The sequence below is a fragment of the Pipra filicauda genome, unplaced genomic scaffold, assembly GCF_003945595.2.
Source record: "Pipra filicauda isolate LSUMZ 115617 unplaced genomic scaffold, ASM394559v2 scaffold56_size3634133_pilon, whole genome shotgun sequence".
Classification (NCBI taxonomy): domain Eukaryota; kingdom Metazoa; phylum Chordata; class Aves; order Passeriformes; family Pipridae; genus Pipra; species Pipra filicauda.
Window position 1 is genome coordinate 3,284,483 of NW_024104720.1, and position 15,443 is coordinate 3,299,925.

General features: G+C 38.4%; 1 long non-coding RNA gene across 1 annotated transcript in view; it reads right to left on the reverse strand.

The window, feature by feature from the left end:
- Nucleotides 1–2,092, reverse strand: part of LOC113992480 — a 71,787-nt gene extending 69,695 nt beyond the window's left edge. Inside the window, exon 1 of the long non-coding RNA XR_005565898.1 lies at nucleotides 1,991–2,092. This is a non-coding gene — a long non-coding RNA (uncharacterized LOC113992480). The remainder of the gene's footprint in view (nucleotides 1–1,990) is intronic.
- Between the last annotated feature and the right edge of the window lie 13,351 nt (nucleotides 2,093–15,443).

The window sequence follows — 15,443 nt, forward strand, 5'->3', positions numbered from 1 at the left end:
GTTAGAGCAGTTAAAGCCTATTGGTGCTCTCAGAGACCTGATATTTTGCAATTTCTATTTATTACCTACATGTTTACTCCTTGGATTTTATTTTTACAATATCTTTTAACAGTTTTCCTCGACTAGAGTCACCATGCCAGTGCACTTCACAGTCAAACCTCTGTTACTGCTCTCCAGCTGGCCAGACCAGAACTAAAATTTTAGGGTTGCTCTTGCAGTTTATTTGCTGCTTCTATTTTATATCTTTCAATTTCTCCAACAACTGAATGACTTTTCATATCTGAAAAGTCATGACTCGTGATTGTCAGCTCTATCCAAAGTTATAGGCCTGTTTTTTGTGTCCAGATAATTTTCTTTTTTGTTTTGTTTTCCACATAAAGACCAAATACCTGAATTTGGGGCGTTTCCCTTGATTTTTCATTACTACAAAAACATCAGCAATAGTACTTGGTCATGCTTTTCTTGGGCCTGTTTCAGAAGGGCACCTCACAGACTTTTACAAGATCTGGGTAGCCCAGTACCTTTCAAAGGTTATGATCTGCTCGGCTGGACAAGCTATTTGATAGGAAAACACCTAATTTCTCCAGCTCCAGTCTTTACATTCCCTTGTTCTGACTTTTTTTCAAAATGGGATATTTAGACAAATGAACTACGATGGTTTTCCTCAATCTTTTACTAGGTTGATCTTTTTCTGAACTTTTCATGGCCTGCAAATCCAGTAACACGGATATTACAGGTGTCTTTTGTAACCTGGGCACAGCACTTGCCCAGTCTCACATCCTAAGAACTAGTTTCTTCTAAGGTCTGTAGCTCCTTCATTTGCTTAGTGGTGTGACTTGATTGCTCTCTAAGTTCAAATTGAAGCTCCCTTCTGGTTAATGGCACTACATTTGCCATTTGCTATCACGATTTGCTCCAGCTTGGTCCCACAGAAATAGAGATCACAAGTTTGTTCCTTGGAAACTGAATCTGTTTCAAGCACCTGCAGAGGAACTTTTCACTAAGAAGCTGAAACAATTTCTTTGTTTAATTAGGAATAAATATGTAAAGTAAAATGGCATGAATTAAAATCTTTTATCACAGGTGTAAGTCTCTTACAGACCTTTGCTGCAAATATTTATGCAAAACTAGTGCTCCCTTTCTAGTTTATGGCAATTGCCCAACTTCTCTTTCACCTCTTTTTCTTTGCCTCACTCTCAGACAATTCAGCAAGCCAAGTATCTTGGCCAACTTTTTCTTGGCCTTTGACTTGCACTTAAATTTCAGGTTTAGGGGTGCCATTGCATAAGAATAAGCCATTGATATGTCTCCTACATTCACGTTTGGAAACAAAAATGTCAGTAAAGCTCCACCTGATGCACTACAGTCCTTTAGTAGCAAATAAAGACAGCAATTACCTAACTTACTTTACGTTGTGAATCTATTCATAAGGCCCAGACTAACATTTTAATATTTCCATAACTGATGTTCATAGTATGAAAACACAGAACCACAGAGTGGCTTGCATTGGAAGTGACCTTAAAGAGCATCTAGTTCCAATTCCTATTCCCAATAGGGGCCGCTATTGGGAATAGTCCCAATTCCTATTCCCAAACGAGGCTGCTCAAAGCCTCAACTGACCTGGCCCCGAAGACTCCAAAGCATAGGGCATCCACAGCTTCTTTGGACAACTTGTTCCAGTGCCTCATCACACTCACAGTAAAGAATTTCTTCCTCATATCTAATGTAAAACTCTTCCCCCTTGTCCTATCACTATTTCACTGTGTAAGAAGTCACCCTCCCTCTTTTTTTAAGCCCCTTTTAGTGGTGTGTACTACACTTCAAGGTGAAAAACTGAGCTGCGTTTGAAACTCCTGAATATCACTATTCCAGGTAACTCGTGCCTTTATAACGCTCCTTTTCAAAGGTACCCGAGAACCTTCATGTCTCCTCCCTCCCCACACAAATCTCGAGGACAAGTCCACAAAAAAAAAAAAAATATCTCAGTTACCTTCTCAGGGCTACAAAGCCGCCTTTAGTGCTGCCTGGCGGGCGGCGTTGAAAGCCCAAGATTTTTACTCGTGGATTTATTCACGGCGGGCGGGTGGGCTCCAGGGTCAGCGCAAGCTTCCCTCGCTCCCCTCTCCGCTTACCCCGGGCACTGCCGCGGGCAGGCGGCGCCGGCGGGAGCCGCTCCCGGCCCCGCTCCCGGCCCCGCTCCCGGCCCCGCTCCCGGCCCCGCTCCCGGCCCCGCTCCCGGCCCCGCTCCCGGCCCCGCGGCGGCCAGCGGAGGGCGCCCGCCCCGCTTCCCGCCCGCCAGCCGAGACCGGGACCCGCGGGCGGCGGCGTGGACGGTGGATGGGTGGTTATGTAGGTGCGTGGGCATCCTCCGCCCGGCCCCCCGGCCGAGGCGCTGCCGCCGGGGGGAGAAAGGGCAGAAGGAAGTGCCGTGTCACCTCCCCGGGGCGCTGGGGAGAGGGGCTCGGAGCTCGGCTGCCTGGGGCTTCCCGAGAGGCAACGAGCAGCCTCCGGCTGCTCGGAAGAGGCGAGCATCGTCCGTGGCGTCGGGATAACGCTTCTTCCCCCCCCCCCCCTTTTTTTTTTTAATAACCAAAAATACCCTCTCCACTTTATTTGGTAATTTAACGGCATATGATTTAAATCAATATAAAATTCAAATACTTTTGTGCCACCTGTTGGATTTTGCTACTAATTACATGTAGCTGGAAGCACACTGCTGTGTGCGGCCTGGGAAGTGTTGCCTTTACGAAAATACTACTTTGTTTGCTGTTTAGAAATATTTTCTCTCTGGGCAGGCATATAGAGCTGGTTTTTTCCTCATAAAAATCTAACCTATAAATTATAGACTACATTCAATGGAGGTTCAGTGTAATGTGGGGCTGGAGTCAGAGTTCCTGTGATAATGCAGTAATAATTATTTGGGAAGGTTATTAATAGAGGAACTCCAACCTGAAGGCCTCAGAGGCAGAAATGGCTGATTCTAGGCACACAAAGCCATAAATGCACCTGACAGTATCCGTGGTTCAGAAAAGGGAGGAGTGCTGCAGGCCTGTGCTTTCTTTACGCTTGTGAATACACAAACAAATACCAGCACTACTGCTCAGACTATCAATCATGGGCGGTCATACAACACAAAGCATGCCAAGTATTATACAGCTGAGACTCTCTCAAAAAATAATTTTGTCTGATCCTTCTTCAATAGCTGTCAAGCCACAACGTCACAATACATTTTATTGTATAAGAATAACATGATTTTATTTCACATTGCAATGGCTAGATTTGTTTATTTTTGAGTAATATTTCTTAGAATGACCAGGTATAAATGAACTGCAAATCAAACCACATTCCTGTAAGAATCTAAAAATTAACCAATGATTTTATCTGGATTTCACTAGAACAGGAGATTATTGACCTGTAGGTTATCAGCTATCTTACTTGTTATTCCTTATCTGTATGTAATCACATCACAGATACCTTACTGTTCTTTGAAATCAGGAGGTGTAGAAGCAAGTAGAGAAATGCAAGTACCTGGAGAAGGAGTGGCCACTCTTACTCCTTCCCAACTGTAGCTACTAAACTGAATGTGGGAGATCTCCATGATGACACTTTCATACAGTGACAGCTGAAGGGCCCATTGCTGCTTCTCGTGAAATAGAGGGTTACAGCCATCTCTTCATCGGATGGGAAAGTACACTGGAACCAAGAAATGTTCTTCTATGGCAACACCAGAAATAAGTAAAGCCCCAAAATTGCTTTAATTTGCCTCCATTTCCATTTTCTTATTTTATTTTCCCATTTTTAAGTAGAACATACGCAGGACTAGTAATGTATAACATTGGGGGTTGGTATTGTTTTCTATTTTGCATACAAACACAGACATCTTTTTTGGTATGTGTTTCCATTGTGTGTTCTACTTCTCTGTTAAAATGCAGAAGTTTAGAAAGGTATGAAGTACATTTTATGACAATATACACAATTTCTAAACTGTTTGTGCTTTTTAACTCAAACCTGGCAAAGATTAAAGTACAAAATTAAACTACAGACTTAATTAACTGTATCAGTCAAATAGTATATACAATACAGTATTTCAGTGGTGACATCTGTCAGTCTGATTCACAGAAGGCTTTAGTGAAAAATTTTGCTGAGACTTCTATTAGCAAACAGTATCTTTAAACTGACTCAATTGGCCACAGTTTTATTGACTTTGGATTTTGCGATAGTCCTGCTTCAAAATCTTCTCTGGTTTTATGAAAACAATTTTCTGCTGTTTGAACAGTCATAAATGCCCATAAAATGTACAAGATGACAGAAAAACACACCAAGTAAAATTAAAGTGTTTACACACCAGTACTTAGCTCTTGGCAAGTGCTTAAGTGACTTCACAAGATGCAAATCAGTGCACATTACATATTACACATTGTCTTTTTAGACCACTCTTGTAGGCAACATGAGCACGTCCTGGGGCCCCGACATGATGGCTGTTTTTTTGTTCAATTTCTACAGATTCATAAATAGCATCTGAGGCTTTAGTTCCTAATGTGGTAAAAAAAAATGATGGCTTGGACTAAACTGAAACCCAGTTATTTAAAAAGTGCACAGCTGAGTTCTCCGCTTTCATTCCCGTCAACTTCCCTCTCATGTGGATTGTATTAATTATTTCATATCAATTTATTTCTATATGTTAAAATAAGCCAAGAAGTGGGGAATAGAGACTTACACCATTCGAGATCTTCCCTACAAGAGAAAAAAAAAGGCATTTAAAAGAAGCAGTTGCAGTTTCCATTTAGCTAGTACTTTTAAAGCCAATTGTAAATAAGTTGATGAAATCTTTTGTGCAGTGGAATTTAAGATTTAAGGACTCTTTTTTAGAACGGAGGAGTCAGTAAAAGTTTAGTCATTGTAAGCCAAAATCCAAAGAGAAGTATGTTAATTAAGGAGGAAATAGTGATTTTTCTAATCCCCTTTCTTAAAAAACCTAGGTAAACTTCTTTGATACAAACAAGGTTAGGAGAAAACATTTGGCTTGGTATTGATAGCAATCCTCTCTTGATAAAAAAACTATAAAAGAACCAAAAGTGGCACCCCACAGTAATGTTAGAGACCTCCAGAATTCATGATACATATGATGTCTCAGCTGCATGATGTCACAAGGAATGAAAATGCAAACATTCACTCGGAGAGAGGAAGGCTGGGAGGAAGGATAGGAGGGAGAAAGGGAACGAGGGAAAGAGACCTTGACTCTCTGACTGATCTCTTTGCAATTTGAACTGAAGAACAAGGTAGCCCTTTCCAGTGACAGACATGCCTGAAGGCAAGCCCAGAGAAGGAAACCCTGCACAAAAAGAGGAGGAAGGGAAGAAAGAAGAAGGAAGATTAACTGGTTCTCCTTCAACCAGGAAAACTAGATGGATTAATCTAGGAAGTCGTCTTAGTTATGAAGTGCCCTTAGCCTCTTTTTCCTGGCAAAGAGCTTAATACTACCTAGGTTGTGACTTTCATCAAAAGACATCCTTTTCAATTCTTCCATGATTTTCATTGCAGTGCTATGATTTGTCAGCTCATAACATAAAGTTTTAACGCCTTTATTTTACAGGCCACTCAGAAGGGAGTCAAGTTCCTTTTTTCCATTTCTCTGCATTGCAAAAGCCCTGTTTTTCTCTTTTCCCTTTCCATATATTCCATCGATTGTTCCAGGAACACCAGTTTTGTTATATGATATGCATGACACCTTATTCAATCTATGCCCTTCCTTAATTCTAAAGTAGATATAAAAAAATAGGCTAATTATGAGGCAGAGGACTTGCAAACATAAAAATCTAATATTTATTTCTTGGAATAGCAAGAGTTACAACTACAATTCAGGTTTCATTTTGCCTGGAAAACAAAGGTTCTGCAATGACTCCAAACAGGCTATAAAATATTTTCTGCAGATGTGGAAATACACTAGTGTGGGCAGAGTTTGGAGAAATATACACAGACCATGTAGAAATGTATGGTATATAGTTTTCCTGGTTCATAAGGTATACATTTTAGGTGACAGTCTCTGTGTTTCAATAACTGTGGGAGGAAACCTAACTTTAAAAAGTGCATCCATCTTCCTAGACAAAAGAAAAGATCAGCTTCCCAGAAATTTTTGTCACGGAGTCAGTTCTTACACAATGACATGTAATTCTAAATAAATCATTTTTTGAGTTACAAATTGTGAATGAATGTTATTTATCTGGGGGGAGGTGTGGCAGTGGGGTGGGGGAAAGGATGACCTAAGAATAATTATCTACAATATTCAAGAGAGAGTCGGAGTTGTCACTCCCCTTTTGGAGTGCCAGCACGAAAGTTGTTGACAGCTTTTAAAATCTCTTCTTTGATTTTCAAGTAATGTGTGTATGGTTAAAAGCCAGCTAGAGAACAGTGGTGTGATTTGGTGATACAAGGCAAATGGCACAATTTAAATTGTCACTAAAAATCTATTCTCTTTGCTTAGATAAGGCCTTCCTTTCTTTTAGTCATGCTTGGATGTCCTATTCAACATAGCTACCAAACTGATATTAACAAGAATTAATGTGCGAAAATAATGCCCTCACTTTGCATTTGGTAACACAGTTTCTTCAAGGTAAGGGATTTTTCAGCTGTTTAAAAAGTGCAATACATTCAAGTAAAAGTTGTTCTCTCTAGCCAAAAAATATGACCCCATTCCCCCATCACTGCCCTAAGTACCTGTAAGCCGAAGGTTGTATTCTTCCCTCCAGTTCACACTAGCAGAATTTATCTACAAGTGTCAGCAGGAAACAATCAATTTATCTGACAAATCATAAAACAATATTTTATGTTGTAAAGAAACTTTGGACTCTGCCAATGTGCCAGTCAATAGGTAAGTACGATGAGTCACCAAACAAATATTTCAGAGCATGGGGAAAAAATAAATCTAGGTTCAGCCCACATGCCAGTCAATCAGAGATTGCCTGAAGAATCATGGAACACATATGGAGACAAGTAAAAAATTTCTGGGCTCTACCAGGATGCTGGGCCAATCAATCATGGTGCAGCTGATGAATCATGAAACACACTCTACCGCATGTCACAACACATACGTGGTTGGCACAGTTCTCATCATCCCGAGTTTGTCTTGCAGTTAAATTGACTGAAGGTGAGTTATAGTTCTGTTGTTTCCTCCACCTACTGACCTCTGCAACCAGCCACTCTTAAATCCTTTTGCCTTGCACTTCGTTAAAAGTGGAGATTCAAGACAAAGATTCAACAGGAGAGCAAACATAGTTCCGATTTTAGACGAGTTGTTAACATGCTGCTGAAAGCTCTTGAACATGTATTTTGACAACAGAACAAACACCTACAAGAGTGGTATTCTCTTCAAATTTTGCTGTATTGTTTACATGGAAATTTCATATAATACATAATAAATATGTAATATATTACAAAATATTATTTTTAAAAAAGATAAAGTAAATCTGGAATTTTTAGTCACTGTCCTATTGGCAGTCTTTTTACCTAAGGAGTTCCCAGCTTTACTGCCATTCATTACACCAGGGGAAGGTGGAGGGCACCGTGGGACTGTTATTATGTTTGTTCTCCTGTCTCAGCCAAAATTGTTCAGCACAAAATATTTCTCCAATAGAGCAACTCAACTTTTTACAACTTACGTCAAAGTCATCTGGGTGAAGTTAATATTGTTTGCCAGTCTATTCTCCTTTGTCTTGTGATTAGCCTCCATTACAAATATTCTAATAGTATGCTGCAAAGCATTTTCCCTGATTACACAAATACTCATATTGTGTGACATTTTTCTACTTAAGATTTTTGAGTTTAAAAATGTATATTTGAAAAAGCAACTTTTTTCCAAATCGTAACTCTTACATAGTTTGAGTACTCATTGTATCCCTCTACCTAATATTATTTCAGAGTGCATTTTTCTAGACCAAAGCAGAACTTACTACAGCAGTAGGAATGACATTTGCATAAATGACAGTAGCAGTCACTTTTTCAAAAAAATTAGGAGCAAAGAAAAAGTCTGTACTCACACATTTTTCCATAGTTAGCAAGGCCACGTGATGAAACAATGAAGGGTTCTTGCAGGTACTCCATCAGTAGGTGTTCCATTTCTATATTAAAAAGTCACTTTACTGAAAGAGCAGCTGGGATCCTGATTCCCCACGAGTGTGCTATCCAGTTCTTTATGGACTCTTTAACATCATCATCATTTCAATAAACAGATTTCTCAAACTTTCCTAGTGACTCTTCAGCGTCAGTGCAGCACAGCAGAGAGAATCATACTGTACAAATGTCTTAATACAGCATTCAGAAACATCTGAAGCTGTAGGAAATTTAAATAAAACATCTTGTTCTGCCACATGTAACATTATAATCAACTGGATCGAAAGAAGTCTGGTTCCCTATGCCAGCAGAGAGATAAACCATTACTGATTTCATAGGAGTAGGTAAAGAGAAAAGAATGTTTTGAATTAAAACTGAATTATCAATGTCAACTAAGGAAAAATTTGATTTGACATTTTATGTAACTTCTGTTACTTCTTAGTATCCATTAGTAATTTATTTTCCTTTTTTTCTGCTCGTTCTTAGCATCCCTATTCTTATTCAGAAACTAAAAATCATGGTGGCAGCAGGGCAACAAACAGTTTAAGTTGCAAAATGAAACTGTTTACTAAAGATTGCACTGCAAGTTGGTAAATACAGTCGGTTTCCTTTGATGTCAAGGTGATGGTAAGCATGTTGCAAGACTACATCTATGAATAATATAATACCATTGGAGGAAATGCCAGGAAAGCATCATAAATTCTGAAAAAAATATGCATGTGTATATATTTATTTTCACGTATATTCTGAACACCAGTGTATTTATGTCAGACAATTTGTTAAGGAATCAAAAGATGGCTGATATCTTTCATCATTCTTTACAGTAAGTAACTCTTGTCACCATTAAGGGCTCCCAAAAACTTATCCCTTCTCAAGTTAAAAATATGCTGAGGGATAAACAATGATGGTGCATAAATAATGATGGAAAGCCTACATAAAAATACTACTTTTGAATCTTCAGTTTTAACAAAATTTCAGTTTTCACTCTTTGGTAAACTGCATTAAAAAATACACTCCTCCCATCCTCTGGTGAGAATATCAGCCAATAAGTAGATAATATGAATCACTGGAGTTATGTCCATTAACATTATCAAAGAATACAACCCTTTACGTTCATTATTTTAAAAAACAATTACTTTTCCTACTGTGGTCAGTAAATGTCCATCTCTTTATTTCAAGGTGAGTTGTACCACATTGTCAGCCTCGTTTAATTATGCTTCACTGAATTAGGCTGAAGAGGATGCAAAAAAAATCACTGTATAATATTTATGAAATAAAGACCTAGTCCAGTTCTCTCCAGGATAAAAATATGCTTTAAAGACATCTGCCAACTCAGAAATACATTGATTTGCCAGCCAGTGCTTGTTACAGCCAGCAATGAGAAATGAACAACAAAACTTGGAAAAGTGAATCCTTCCCAAAACCAAATTTTGCAAGGCTCATTGTATACAGATGCTGTTTTATTCCAGCAAATGTGTGCCAGATATGCACAGCTGTCTTTCTGTCACTTTTGATCCACCTCAGTATGTCTTCCCCGCTAGTTCTATCTGTACTTTGCTGAAGGTGTTAGAAGGGAAAAAGTTCATTTCTCATTTCAAAACTTTCACTTCTCTACAGTATCCATCTCCCTCATATTTCTGTGGGACTTTCATGTCCCTATGGTGTGGAAGCCACATATGGATGAGAAGGTGTTCAAACACCAATTGCACATGAAAGCTCATATCTGAGCTGCCAATGACATTAAATAAAAGCCTAAAACAACAACAAGGTGGAGGTGCTTGTCCCTCCTCTAAAAAAGCCAAACACTGATACTTTTCACTCTAACTACCTGAAGCTTATGATTTAAAGGCTTGTTTTCTCTGCTGATAGCCCCAAGCTGTGCCCAGTTTCTCTACAGACAAAAGGATATGAGAGATGGTGACAAGCACACACCCCTTTTATGATTCAGAGAAACAGTGCTCTTCTTGTTCCCTAGGCACCAGCCAGTTGAAACCTGAGCCACGGTTTTACAGCTTAGCACTTACCAGCTGGCTCTCACGTGAAAGGCTTTTAAAATATGTACATATGTACACGCACACACATGCACAGAGTAAGATATTTTTGATTCTGGTGATAGTTACAGAAATATAGAAAAAATGAGCTTTAAATCATGTTTCTTGTTGCAACTGAGGCTCTTTGTATCTTCTCCTGTGCACCTTGGACAGGGGGAACAGATTGTGCCTCTCCTCTTTTCATCAATCTTTTATGTATTTGAAGGCTAATGTCATATCCCCCTTCAGATGTTTCTTCCTTAGGATAAATTACTCCAGGTTGTTCAACTTCTCCTTATAGCTGATATTTCCAAGTAGCCCAGGCTGGATATTTTCCTCTTGCTATTACTTGGAGCATGTTGATGGAACAGAAGGTTTACTTACATATCTTGGCATGGCATTTCCATGTTTTATCATCTCGGTGAGGTGTTTGCTTTTCTTTGCGAGAACCTGGCATTGCTTCCTAACCATTTCACCCTATTTTCTGCTCCCCAGCCAGTCCAGTTCAACACTGGGTAGAGTGGATGAATTCTTTAAGTACCTCAATATTCAGCCCAGATTGAAGGAGGGGAGTCTGATACACTGAGTTTTCTCTGCTTTGTGGATTTATTTGGGCAAAAGAATGTAATAGAGTTCCTCTAACTTGGTAGATATTTGTACCTGAACTAGTCATCCGGTAGCCCTTTGTAGGTAATGGCAATAAAAGGAAACAAGCAATTCTGTGGGACGGTTAATCTTGCTCTGCTATACACATCTCAAGTAGGTCAAATGAATCACCCACTATCTGATTCAAAAGTCAGGAATGTGAACAAGGAAAACTGGGAAACAAAGGAGAACAGGTTTATCAGAACAGATTAAGAAAATAATAGTAAGAAAAAAGTATTAAGGAAAAGATGAGGGAAGAAAGTGGATACAAATCATGAAGGCTTCACTGGTCTTTTAGGAATAGTTGCTAAGATCAAGCAAACAGTGGGTGTATATGAGTACTGAGTGGAGAAAATACAAAGTGAAAATAAGCTACAAAATACGTAATAACAGATTCTATATGTATTGAGAACTTCTCAACTAAGCAACTTCACTACTCACATGGGGAATTCTCAACAGCAGTTGAGAAGTAGTACTTTCTGTTAAGGAATATATCATGCCTACTGGAAGAGGAAGTTGGTCATGGAAGATGCAGTAAAAAGCAATAAAGAATGTAGGAATGCATGTAGGAAGCAAAATATTCATTTTTCTGGGTTAAATACTGATGTGTGAGAAAGAGTCAAAGATAGAGATTGGAGGAGAAAGTGGAGTGAGTCAGCTGGAGAGGTATCAGAAAAAAAGGAAAAGAAAAGCAAAGAGGAAGAGGAGGAGAGATGTGGAGGTGGACAGGCAAACACAAAGCCATGGGCTGAATTGTATGTTAAAGAAAAGCCAAATAAGGCTGGATTATTTTTATCTACCTTCAGGAAAAAAACATACTGGAGAAGCATTATACATAATTACACTGAAAATATGTTTTTGCAAGTCACTTTTATTCTTAATGTGAAAAAAACCAAGAAGCAGATGTATTACAGGAACACTTTTGTACTTATTCATCTTGAAATGTCACAAAACAGCATTTTACATTATGATGCATTTTTTTGCAAGATGTCTTAAGCAAATATTTTAAGTGTTTCTTACTCACACTAGTCCTTAAGTAGATTAAAACAGGAGAAAAATATATGAAACCATTGTAAAAATTGTTTCAAGTTCTACGTTTTCATTACTTTAAACACCTTACCTGGAGGTTTTTTTTTTTTTATTCTTCTCATGCACACAAGAAATTGGCCCAAGAAAAGAAACATTCCTGGATAATGGGAAGCAACATGTGTGTGTTTCTAAAAACAGAGAAACTCTTTGAACATCTTCCAAAAAATCTAAGTGTATGCACACATTCTTCCAGCTAAAAGGAGTGCTAACACTCTCTATCTTCTTACACATCGCTTTATTTTATCTATGTATTTTTACAACTACTGCTTATATGCTGCAGTTGATCCATTAAGAATAGTTTGGGCTGGGTGCTCTTCATCCCTGCCCCCATCTTTGGTGGATCTTAAGGAGGAATTGTGTCTTGGGGGAGAGGGAAGAAATTTTTTTCAGGTAATTCTGTCAGATGGGAAAAGGCCACCACTCATTAAATATACTGCCTCCTACCCTGCCTTATGGTTCAGCCCATTAAGGTGGAAAGGAACAAGGATGAGAGCAGTACTTTCCACCCTGCTCCTCACCCTTGGTATTGCTCACATTTCAAGAAGGTGGAAGGAATTGCTTAAAGAACAAGGAGACAAGAATTACAAAAAGAAAAAAAATAGAAAAAAGAAAAAAAAAAAAAGAACTAGAAAGCAACTACTGCTGTGCTTTCTCCTTTGGTTCTGCAGTCATTTCACACTCAAAGTCTCACAGTCAGTGAACATGAATGACTCTTGGAAACATAATTAATGCCAGGTGTTACCTTCTGACAGTAAGTTGTACATCGTTTCTCATATCAAACGATTTAAATTATCCTCATATTATGTGGCAAAATGTAACATTGGGGCACAGTTTAAGGAAAGTAATTTTGTGGCATCTGAAGTAACTTCTTCTCAGAACCAAGCTCAGAAATATCCAAAGAAAGGGGAGTTCCTTCATCCTAAATAAAGTACGAAATGGAACAAGAACCAAATTCAGAAGTTCTAAGAGTGGACAGTAAGGGCCCAGATGATGACACCTATGCTCACATGGCACCAAAACTTAATCTCGTGGTCAAAATCAGTGTCTCACCACAGGATATTTAGGATACTAATATTCCTTATGAACACAAAGAATCAAGAAGGTAGTGAAACATTTTTAGGAAACCAAATAATTTATTCATGGGACAGAGCTTTAGCAACACCACGGTGTGCTTTTCTCTTCATGCCAATTATTATTTCAGCCAGAAGCGTCTTACAAATGAGAAAGGCAGACAAAGACCTGAAATGGCTCACTTTCACTTCCTCATTTTTACCTCCTCATTTTAACCACATTTTTAAAGCTTCAAGAATTGGCAATGCATAAAAAATTATGCTAATGGAAAGAAACATGGTACATATCATGCACATTGACAGTCATGGTTGACAATTAGGGAGGTACTGAGGAAAGGTGAGAAGGAATTTGGAGGGTGAATGAGCATCATTTCACAAACAAATTAAGTCAGTGATGTCAAAGAGGTCAACCATACGGTTTTGTTTATTGTAGGGCAAAAATCTTAATTTTTTATTTAAAAGACACGTGTAATTGCACAGAAAGTGTCAGAATACAGAATTAAATACCACTTGTACCATGTGTGAAACCAGTCTGTCTTTGGAAACTGCAGTAGATCTGCAAGATATATAGAAAATCCCTTTTTTTGTCTTCAATGGTACTTGACACTAATCTGGTATATAGAAATAGACCTAAGCCTACAAAGTCATCCATCTTATTAGCTGAGTTCTGTATGGTGGGTTGCTCCGCATTTTGATTTTCAGAAACACCCACATGTCTATTTTTCCTCTAAGTAGAGGATGAGAGAACAAATGGGCCATGCGTCATTGGAGGGGTCAATTTGATTGTGTTCTAATGTCCTGAAATAAATCACCTTATAAAGCAGAGGCTCCTCACAGAGAACTTTCTGTCAGCTTTTCTAGTTAGAAGAGGTTCTAACAGACACTTCAGGCTTTCAGATGGTCTCATTAAGAGAAAAATCAGTTTGATGATATTCAGTCACGATCTAATTTACTATTTTGTTTGTTTATTACAAATTGTTAATATTATTTTTCTTTAATTTACTTGAATGAACTCAGAAATATAATTCAAGGCTATATGGTTTTATACATTTACTACAAGTGTGAATGAAGCCTCATGTACTCATTCAGAAAATATTGATATAAGAGCATGTATGAGCAAGTACATAATTTATGTACAATTTCTGTTTGGGAGATGAATCCTGTAGAAAATGTAGTGTCCTTCTAACGTTGGTACGCAACTCTCACACTTTCTAGTGTTTTGGTCATAGCCTAGAACAAAAGTATCTGTCATTGCTGTTAGTGTGGGAATTGACGGACAAGGTATTGCTAAGACCAAAAAAAAAGCGGGTATGCAAGAGACAATGAAACACAAGGAACACTTTTGTATGTACTCTTTGGCTTCAGTGCATAGCCAAAGCAGTTACTTGAGAATGCCTTCAGAGGTAAACTGTAAAAGGTTTCAGTAGCTGGTGCTAAGCCTAATGTCACCTACACTGAAAGACAGTATGTTTATATTAGATATTAGGAAGAAATTCTTTACTGTGAGGGTGGTGAAGCACTGGGACAGGTTTCTCAGAGAAGTTGTGGATGTCCCATACCTGAAAATGTTCAAGGATAAGGGTGGATGGGGCTTTGAGCAACGTGATCTGGTGGAAGGTGTCACTGACCATGGCAGGGAGGTTGGAACTAGGTGATCTTTAAGGTCCCTTCCAATCCAAACCATTCCATGATTAGCAATAATAATGAAAAGTAGCACAGCTCACTCTTAATACAGTTTTTGTAAGACCTTATCTCATGATAATTTAGTTAAATTGAGTTTCATTGGTGCACGTTACTAAGATATATTGTGAATTAGGATTCAAAATGTTTTAATAATTAAGACTTGATATGAATTAAGACTCACTATGTTTTGGTTGATTTGAGATTTTGACTTACTGCTCCATTATGGTTCTGCCAGGGCATTTGAATAAACTGTGTAAGCTCACTATGTCCTTGTTGAAGCAAAGGTTAGTAACCAGAATATTTTACCTTCACAGCAAGTCGTACTGTGTATTTCTTCATCTTGTCGTATCAAATATTTGGGAAGCTAAACGTTTCTCAGTATAATTACACAGTTATACATTATGGGATCCATGTTTTGGTCCCAAAGTTAAGTACTGCAGCATCTGCTCATTGATTTAAAGAAGAATAAGTCATTCTTATATTCTTCGATATATTTTTCATGTTTGTAAGTAGTTTCAGAAGTGCTTAATCTCTAGATCAGGTCTTGACATACTTATCTGTTAACTTTTCCCAGTTTCATTATTTTTTGTTTTTTTAATTCAAGTGCTAAATAATAATATCTGAGGACTCCACCTCCATATCCTTGTTTTTGCTGCTTTTCCTCTTTGACAAGCTTCTTTAATATTAGATTCCAGCCATGCAGTAATGTGGAGGTACGAGCTTGTCATTAGATCTCTGATGAGCTTTGCCCATTAGATCTCTGATCTGCCTGTTTCCACTTACTGGTCAAATACACCATTTACCCCCAGTAATAATATTT